The sequence below is a fragment of the Leucoraja erinacea genome, chromosome 29, assembly GCF_028641065.1.
Source record: "Leucoraja erinacea ecotype New England chromosome 29, Leri_hhj_1, whole genome shotgun sequence".
In the NCBI taxonomy this organism is placed as follows: domain Eukaryota; kingdom Metazoa; phylum Chordata; class Chondrichthyes; order Rajiformes; family Rajidae; genus Leucoraja; species Leucoraja erinaceus.
Window position 1 is genome coordinate 22,912,782 of NC_073405.1, and position 9,495 is coordinate 22,922,276.

A 9,495-nucleotide genomic window follows, 5' to 3' on the forward strand; every position below is an offset into this window, starting at 1 on the left:
AGATGCTGGAAAATCGAAGGTAGACAAAAGTGCTGGAGAAAGTCAGCGGGTGCAGTAGCATAGATGCTGCTGCACCCGCTGAGTTTCTCCAGCACTTTTGTCTACCGTCATTTTTTACTATGTTCTGATCATTAGTTACTCATTATTATTGTTGGGGGTTACTCGGTCATGTCAGCAGCTGCTCTCCCCCCCAATATTTACAAACCATTTGCTGATTTTCTACCAAATCATATAGGAATTTACCAGAGATGCTGTCTGACCCGCTGAATTACTCCAGCAGTTTGTGTCTATCTTCGGTGTAAACCAGCATCTGCAGTTTCTTCTTACACAATTATAGACATTGCGCTCTTCGCCGTGCAGTATTGAACTCAGAAGAAGACTTGTGGGCGTAGGAAGGAACTGCAGATGCTGGTTTGAACCGAAGATAAGACAATACAGCTGGAGTAACTCAGTGGGTCAGGCAGCATATATGGAGAACAGGAATAGGTGACGTTTCGGATCGTTTCCCTCTCCCCTGGCTCTCAGTCTGAAGAAGGGTCTCGACCCGAAATATCACCTATTCCTTTTCTCCAGAGGTGCTGTCTGACCCGCTGAGTTACACCAGCTTTTTGTGTATATTTCCGAAGAAGACTTATAGGAGGGCATTCATGTTTTGAAAATGTCAACAGTTTTAGAAGTTATTAATTTAATGATCAAACACGGACTTGTTTCAATACCCGTTTTGTTGAATTAGTGAGAGCATAGAAAAATACAACGTAGGGACTCGACCTTCGGCCCACAATGTATGTGTGAAAACGCACACCACCAGATTCAGGGGCGGTTTCTTCCGAGCTGTTCAATTCAATTCAACTTTAATGTCATCGCACAAATACAAGTATGAGTACAACAAAATGCAGTTTTGCGTCAGTCCGTAGTAGTTGTGCATAAAGAAATTAAAAAAAATAGAAAGAGAGAAGATACAGAATAATCAAAAAATACAGAATAATTAAACAATGGGGACGGAGGGACCAGAGAAATCTATCGGCGGGACTCTTGAGTTCAGCAGTGTAATTGTATTATTGTAGAAGCTGTTCCTCATCCTACTAGTACGTGACCCGAGGCTCCTGTACCGCCTCCCTGATGGGAGGAGGGCAAACAGTCCATGGTTGGGGTGTGAGGGGTCTTTGATGATCTTCCCAGCCCGTCTCAGACACCGTTTTCGGTGGAGGGCATCCATGGCAGGGAGCGGGGCACCGATGATGTGCTGCGTGGTTTTCACCACCCGTTGTAGTGCCTTCCTGTCCGCAGCAGTGCAGCTGCTGTACCATACCGTGAAGCAGGTGGTCAGGATACTCTCTATGCTACAGCGGTAAAAGTTGGTCAGGATCCGGGGGGACAGGTGGGCTTTCTTGAGCCTCCTCAGGAAGTATCAGGCAACTGAATCGTCCTACCAAAACCAGAGAGCAGCCCTGAACTACTATCTACCTCTTTGATGTCCCTCGGAGTATCCTTGACCGGACTTTGCTAGCTTTAAGGGCCTGTCCCACTTTCCCGAGTTATTCACAAAATCTCCCGAGTTTTCAAACTTGCAGAATGTTCGTAACGAGTCCATAGGAGGCCGTAGGAATCCGTGGATATATCGTAGCGGCTCGTTATGCCAGCCGTAGGTACTCGGAGCATCAGATAAGTCGGGACGTTTTTTTCCTGAAGAAAAATGTCCACGAGTAAAAAAATAGCTTTGAGTACCTACGACTGGCATAACGAGCCATTACTATATATCCACGAACTCCTACGGACTTGTTACAAACATTCTGCACTCGGGAGAATTCGTGAATAACTCGGGAAAGTGGGACAAGCCCTTTTTTCAAGTATCATGTTAATGACTTGATTGTAATCATGTATTGCCTTTCTGCTGACTGGTTAGCACGCAACAAAAAAGCTATTCAGTGTATCTCGGTACACGTGACAATAAACTAAATGCCAAGTTAACCTAATCAACTCTGCACATGTCCCACAATTCCCTATATAGCCGTACGCCAATGTAAAAGCCTCTTAATTGTTCATAGAAGTGTAGAAAAGTACAACGCAGGATGAGATTTAACAACCAATAAAAACAAGAAACGCTTGAAACACTCAGCCGGTTAGACACCAACAGTGGAAAGAATAAATGGTCAACATTTTAGGTCAAAGAGTTTTCATCAGAACCTTTAACCCATTTGGGGTAAACCATAAACCCACCTCGTCTGTGCCAAATGTGTAGGATAGGAACTGCATACGCTGGTTTACACAGACGATGGACACAAACTGCTGGAGTTACTCAGCGGGTTAGGCAGCATCTTTGGAGAAAATGAAAAGATGACGTTTTGGGTCGAGACCTGAAGAAGGGTCACCTATCCATGTTCTCCAGAGATGCTGCCTGGCCCACTGTTACTCCAGCGTTTTGTGTCTATCGTCTGTGCCAAATGCTCCACTGCAAATGGTTTAAGTCCAGAAAAAGAACCATTCTTGCTTCCTCAATGTACACAATCTTAACTAATGAAATTGCCAGCAGTTGATTTTGATACTGATGTGTTATGTTATATGATTACTGTTATTCAGCAATTGTCCAACAGACATTTCGTGACAGTTTTATTTTGTTCGTATTTTGTTTTCTTCTGCATTCGTCCAAAATCAAGTTGAAAATCTCAACTCTTTAAATAACTTAGCCAATGACCTTGTCTAAATGTGGAAGTGTGTGCCAACTATCTCATGCAAAGCAAATATGTTGAAATAAGGTCTTAATCTAAGTGTATAAATACTTGGCATTATATCAGTTTCAGTGGAAATTACTAAAATAGCCAACTGCACTGAATGGGTTTTCCAACTATTTACAGTATTTGGATAATAAAGTCAGATTACAGATAAAATGTTTAAGAAGGAATTGCAGATGCTGGTTTAAACTGAAGATAGACACAAGAAGTTGGAGTAACTCAGCGGGTCAGACAGCATGTGTAGGAAGGAACGGTAGATGCTGGTTTAAACCATAGATACAAAAAGCTGGAGTAACTCAGCAGGACAGGCAACATCTCTGGAAGAAAGAAATTGGTGACGTTTCGGGTCAAGACCCTTCTTCAGAATAGGTGACTGAATTGAGACTAAAAAGACCGAGGAAGCGGCTCGACCCAAAATGACACCTATTCCTTTTCTCCAGAGATGCTGTCTGACCCGCTGAGTTAGTCTAGCTTTTTGGGTCTATCTTCAGATTACGAATATATGTGTGTGCTGAATGTATTCTTAAACAAACTGGATTAGAAATCAATTAGTATTCACATGGGTTACACAGAAAAGCTGGAGAAACTCAGCGGGTGCAGCAGCATCTATGGAGCGAAGGAAATAGGCAACGTTTCGGGCCGAAACCCTTCTTCAGACAAGTATTCACATGGGATTGAGTTGAGAAAGAAAAACTGGTTTATGTTAGTGACCAATAAGCACCATAGCGTGTTTTCTGGTTGTATTTTCAGACCATGTAAATTGCTAAGATTAACTGCAAAAATCTCAGAAGAATGTGGCCGGAAACACATCTGCAAAAAATTATAGTCGTACGCTGTTGAATTTAAGGCAGTTAATCACATCCCTATAGATTGATGAAAAAACAATATATGTTTATACATGGCTTTTCAAGTGTGTGCGGTGTGTGTATTTCTGAGGAATCCCTGTACAGAAGGTATTTCTTTATCAAAAAACAAAGCGCGTCCACAAATTGCAGATAGTGTGGACACAACCTAGATTCTCACACAAACCAACCTCCCTTCCATTGAATCCAGTTGTACCTCACGCTGCCTCCGCAAGGCCAGCAGTATAATCACAAATGAGTTGCACCCTGGCCACTCCCTCTTCTCCGCTCTCCATTCGGGCAAAAGGTACAGAAGTGTGAAAATGTACACCTCCAGATTCAGGGACAGTTTCTTCCCAGCTGTTATCAGACAACTGAACCATCGTACCACAACTAGTGAGCAGTCCTGAACCACTACGCACCTCATTTGGAGACTCCTCGGACTATCTTTGATCAGACTTTACTGGCTTTATCTTGCACTAAATGTTATTCTCTTATCATGTATCTGTACACTGTGAATGGCTAGATTGTAATCGTTAAGGGCCTGTCCCACTAACGTGACCTTTCAGCGACTGTCTTCGACCATCGAGATTGAGGGCACTCGCCTGAAAAACCATGAGATGCATCGACGGTCAGCGATGGAACCGTGCGAGCTGGATCGACCATCATCACACACACATCGCAAAGGCGGGGGCCAGGGAAAGCGGGGGAGCGCTGTCTGAAATTCACACCCGTGATGAACAGGAAGGTAAAAGACGGCTGGCAGAGTTACGATAAGTCCTTTAGAGAGCGCGGAGGGGGGTGGGGAGAGAGAGAAGGGGGGGGAGAGAGGAGAGAGAGAGGGGGGATAGAGAAGGGGGGGGGAGGAGTGGAGACACTTTTAAGAAGCCAGACAACTTTTAATAAAGTTTAGCGGGCATTTAACATTACTGGTCGGTTTTCCTTGGCTCTGAAAACTCCAATGAGCCAATTAAAATGCCCGGTCGGCAAAGGCGATTGCCTACGGCTACCCTCGACTGCCTATAACTACATAGCGACCCCACTCCACTGCACTACGAGTTCAAAAGAGCCATGCCGACCAATTTTTACTGAAAAATTTTCCTCGACCAAACTGAGGTCGCGAGTATGTGGGAACTTCCCTTGAGCATGAAGGAGAGTTACAGTGACCTCCTAAGACCACGTGTCGACCATGCTGCGAGTTTGAGTCAAGCGCAAACTCTTCTAAACTCGCAAATTATGTCACCGTGGTGGGACAGAGCGTTTCAAGCCAGGATGTTTAGGCACTAAAACACTCTGAAATAGAATGGCAAAAAGGCCAAATAAAATTATAAAAAGGCACGAAAAAGGCATTTACTGACCAAAAAAAAAGCATAAAAAGGCATGTATTTACAGCACCAAAACATGATTAACAAATGATAATATAAAGGTCATTTAATATACATTAAATGACCAAAGTTGCCTGGTTGCACATAATTAATAGCATTTTTTTCAAATTATCTGGTGTTAAACGATGCTGTCTGTCAGACAGAATATGCTTCAGTTGTGAAAAACTTCTTTCTACCTCAGCTGAGGTCACTGGTGCAGACCCAGAAAAAAGACTCTATGTTCATGTCGATATCTTGGCATTACAACTACCTTTGAGAACTTTAGCTATGTCTTGTATTTCTTCAAGATCTTAGAGTTAGCTAAAATCACTCTCTCACATTTTCCTTGTATGTCTTTACCTACATCACCAGGAACTTTACGAATATCGTCAGATACATTGTTGAAAACTTGCAAGTTATTCACTAATGTTTCGCCACATTTCTCAGAGGAAGTGAGAGCTTGTGGGAAGTTTGCAAAATTTGGAAGCAATAAACACAAGATTGTGGTGGAGGGACTTTTTCTGCATGATTTCACTGACAAACCTGACAGCAGCAGATTCGTCATCTTCAAAGTTGACGATTTATTTTATCTTTTCAAAATTTGCAGCAGAGAGCCATGTACCCCACCTAGTCAAAACGGGCTGAAGAGGTAGCGGAATCTCGGGTGCCATTTCCTTTCCTTTCCACATGATGGTACTTTGAGGAAGATTTTCGTGACATTGGAAACTAGGCGATCGACATTTGGAAACATGCAACATAGATACTTCCACAATGGGCAGTGAATTACAGGGTGTAGAAGGATTGTCAATATGTTTCCAACAGTGGATCATTTTGGGAAATCTGTCACTTCATTGGAGGTGGAGGTGTGGAAGATGGTGGCTGTTTGGAACACAAAGTACGGTGACAAAAGGTGGAGGTGAAAAGGAGACAAAAGGGTGTCACACAAGGAAAGAAAAGTAGCGATATGGATATGGATGGAAGGGAGCGGGAGGGATGTGGAAAAGAAGGGGGATAAAAGGGAAATGGGGGACTTGGGGATGGGAGATGTACATACAAAGGAGGGGAAATGAGTACCGTGACTGAAGGGGTGGTGGGAGAAATTGGGAGAATTATGCATGCCTGGAATGGGAGGTGGGGGAGGGCAGCACAGGACAGAGAAGGAGATTAGTGGAGTTAAGATTACTTGAGATAAATAATTCAATGTTCATACTACTGGGTAGCTTACAAGATCAAGAGTGAAGAGTGTTTTATTGTCATATGTCAAGGTTATATGGAGGTTGTAGTATTTAATAGCCTGATGGTTGTACAGAAGAAGCTGTTCCTGGAACCTGGACATTACAGTTTTCAGGCTCTTGTACCTTCTTCCCAACGGCAGGGGTGAAATGAATGTGTGGCCAGGATGGTGTGGGTCTCTGATGATACTGTCTACATTTGAGGCAGCAACTCCTATAAATCCCTTCGATGGTTGGGAGGTCAGAACCAGTGATGGACTGGGCAGTGTTCACGATGTTTTCACAAGATTCCAGCATCTGCAGTGTCTTTGGTGATTGATCAGACTGGGTGCATTTTGTAGATGGTACACGCTACAGGCATTGTAAAATGATAGACAATAGTTTTTTTGTTGTAAACCAGCATCTGGAGTTCCTTGTTTCTATATTGTACAATGTTGGTGGAAGGAACAAATATTAAGGGTGTCTGAATGAATGCAAGTCAAGCTAGCTACTTAGTTCTGTAGAGTGATGATCTTTTGAGTGTAATGGGAGTTATATTCATCCAGGCAAGTGTAGACTGATAGAAATAAGTGGAGCTTTGGGGCACGGTATTCTGGTGACTAAATAATCCTAATCATATTTTATTAGCCATGTATGTCAATTCAAGTCAAGAGTCAAGTCAAGAGAGTTTTATTGTCATGTGTCCCAGATGGGACAATGAAATTCTTGATTGCTGCAGCACAACAGAATATGTAAAAATAATGCAGAACGGGAGATAAAAGTTCAGTGTGTCTATAGACCAGAGACCATACATACACAATAAATAAACAGATATAGTGTAATAATAATAATAATAGACTGTTACTGTTCAGAGCTTATTTGATGTTGTGTTTAATAGCCTGATGGCTGTGGGGAAGAAACTGTTCTTGAACCTGGATGTCACGGATTTCAAGCTCCTGTACCTTCTTCCCAATGGCAATGGTGAGATGAGTGTGTGACCAGGACGGTGTGGGTCTTTGATGATGTTGGCAGGCTTTTTGAGGCAGCGACTGCGATAGATCCCTCCGATGGTGGGGAGGTCAGAGCCGGTGATGGACTGGGCAGTGGTCACAACTTTCTGCAGTCTTTTCCGCTCCTGGACATTCACGTTGCTGTACCAGGCCATGATGCAACAAGTCAGCCTGCTCTCTACTGTACACCTGTAGAAGTTCGAGAAATACCGACTCTCCGTAATCTTCTCAGGAAATAGAGGCGCTGATGTGCCTTCTTTATAATTGGATCAGTGTGCTGGGACCAGGAAGGATCTTTGGAAATATGCATGCCCAGGAATTTGAAGTTTTTGACCCTTTCCACCATCGTCCCATTGATATAAATGGGATTGTGGGTCCCTATCCTACTCCTTCCAAAGTCCACAATCAGTTCCTTGGTTTTGCTGGTGTTGAGCGCCAGGTTGTTGTGCTGGCATCATTTGGTCAATCGGTCGATCTCACTTGTATACGCTGACTCATCACCATCTGTGATTCGTCCCGCAACATTGGTGTCATCGGCGAACCTGATGATGGAGTTTGCACTATGTGCGGCTACACAGTCATGAGTATAGAGTGAGTATGGCAGGGGGCTGAGCACGCAGCCCTGAGGTGATCCCAACATGGACAGACTGTGGTTTGTGGATGAGGAAGTCAAGGATCCAATTGCAGAGGGATGTGCAGAGACCCAAATCCAGACCCCAAGCTTAGTAACCAACTTTTTTTTTTTTTTTAATCAAAAAATGTATTCAATTATTAAAAAATAATATTTACACTACAATAAAACAAGCCAGAACCCACCACCATAAATACAATACAAACATATATCCATACTAAACTATTATACAATTATGATACAATCCTTATTGAGGATACATTCAACACCCTGCGGAGCCCAGCGGTCCCGGAACTCCCAACTTTTTTTTTTTTTTTTTTTTTTTTTTTTTTTTAAAATAATATTTACACTACAATAAAACAAGCCAGAACCCACCACCATAAATACAATACAAACATATATCCATAATAAACTATTATACAATTATGATACAATCCTTATTGAGGATACATTCAACACCCTGCGGAGGAACTCCCAACTTTTTTTTATTTTTTTTTATTTTTTTTTATTAAAAATAATATTTACACTACAATAAAACAAGCCAGAACCCACCACCATAAATACAATACAAACATATATCCATAATAAACTATTATACAATTATGATACAATCCTTATTGAGGATACATTCAACACCCTGCGGAGGAACTCCCAACTTGGAGGGGATGATGGTATTAAACGCCGAGCTGTAGTCTATGAACAACAGCCTGACGTACAAGTTTTTGTTGTCCAAGTGGTCCAGAGCGGAGTGGAGAGCCAGTGAGATTGCATCCACCATTGACCTGTTGTGGCAGTAAGCGAACTGCAGTGGGTCGAGGTTCTTGTCGAGGTAGGAGTTGATATGCGCCATAATCAACCTCTCAAAACACTTCATCACCACAGACGTTAGTGCCACTGGTCGATAGTCGTTGAGGCACGTGACTTTACACTTCTTAGGCACCGGTATTATTGATGCCCTTTTAAAGCAGGCAGGAAACTCAGACCTCAGAAATGAGAGGTTGAAAATGTCAGCAAAAACTCCAGCCAGTTGGTCTGCACAGGTTTTTAGAACACGACTGGGTATACCATCAGGTCCAGGCGCTTTCCGAGGGTTCACCCCCCTGAAGGATCTTCTGACATTGGCCTCTGTGACTGTGACTGAAATACCATCACGGCGAATGGGGGCTCGAGAAGGCACATCAGTGTCCTCCCTATCAATGCGTGCATAGAACGCGTTGAGCTCATCAGGGAGTGATGCTTCTTTGTCGTTTGGGCTGCCTCGTAGGAGGTGATGGCATTCAAGCCACGCCACAGTTGCTGAACATCTGTCTCATCCTCCAGCTGAAAGCAGAAGTCCCTTTTGGCCTTTTTGATGGCCTTACCAAGGTCGTATCTGGACTTCTTGTAGACCTCTGCATCGCCAGACCTGAATGCCCGGAATCTGGTCTTCAGAAAAATGCGGATCTCATGGCTCATCCAATGCTTCTGGTTAGGAAACGCTCGGAAGGTTTTTGTTGGGGCACAGTTCTCCACACATTTCCTTATGAAGTATGTAATGATTGTGGCGTATTCATTCAGGTCAGTTGCCAAGTCCTTGAACATTGCCCAGTCTACAGACTCCAAGCAGTCGTGGAGGTGTTCCTCTGCCTCCCCCGACCAACTCTGTGCAGTCCTCACCTCTGGGGGTGCGCTCTTCATTTGCTGCCTGTAGGCAGGAAGAAGCAGCACC